Below are 771 nucleotides of genomic sequence, written 5' to 3'. Positions count from 1 at the left end.
CATGATTCCCATGTTCATTTTAAAAGAATTAGCAATAATGACAAGAACATTAAAAAAATTTTACCAATTTCAGTATCCCTATGCCGGGAACAATACCAGTTTTACTGGGCCTGGCTCGGCCCTAGCAGATCTAAAATCAAAGGGGACCCTCTGTTTTTACGCATCTTTCCCGGCCCCCAACCATCCCAACACCTGTGCCTGCGGAGACTACCGATGGCGAAGAAGGAAAAGCTTCAGTAACTTTCGCCCCATCATTCCAAGGTCATTGTCGTCCACCTTGCCCTCCTGTCCCTGACGTGGTTTCACTCTCAGTGTAGATAGCGAACGGGACATTGGGTAAGTTGGTGTCGAGCCCCTCCTCTCCTTTTGCAGTTAATGTTGTCAAGTGCCAGTGATCATTGCAGCAGTAATGGCATAGGTAAAGCATGGTCATGCAGTTGATACATTTTTCAATTTTGGGGTTTTATGGGATCCACCTTTGAATTGGAAAAGATTGGATCTGTAATTGGCTTCATTCTAAAAAGGGTTAAGGATTGACTTTACTTAGTAGATCAATAGCTTCTGAAATGTTTATTTATTGGGAAAGGTATATCTAATTTGTCTTGTTTCATAACTTTGGGTTTAAGGTTATTTTTTTGAAATATGACATGGGGTTGCATAAATGTTGCCATAGTTTTTTTGTTTACTTATTTTACTATTGTTTTTATTTTTTAGCACACTGTAGACTTTGAAGGTTTTAATACTTTAGGTCTTTGCCCTTTTATGGTCCCC

The 771-nt window shown here is 39.8% G+C and overlaps 1 pseudogene; it reads left to right on the top strand.

Moving 5' to 3' along the window:
- LOC119591866 overlaps positions 1-771 on the top strand; it is a 40,067-nt pseudogene that overhangs the window by 4,650 nt on the left and 34,646 nt on the right.

The sequence above is a fragment of the Penaeus monodon genome, chromosome 29 (genome assembly GCF_015228065.2).
Source record: "Penaeus monodon isolate SGIC_2016 chromosome 29, NSTDA_Pmon_1, whole genome shotgun sequence".
NCBI lineage: Eukaryota > Metazoa > Arthropoda > Malacostraca > Decapoda > Penaeidae > Penaeus > Penaeus monodon.
This window is presented reverse-complemented; position numbering and strand designations above follow the sequence as displayed.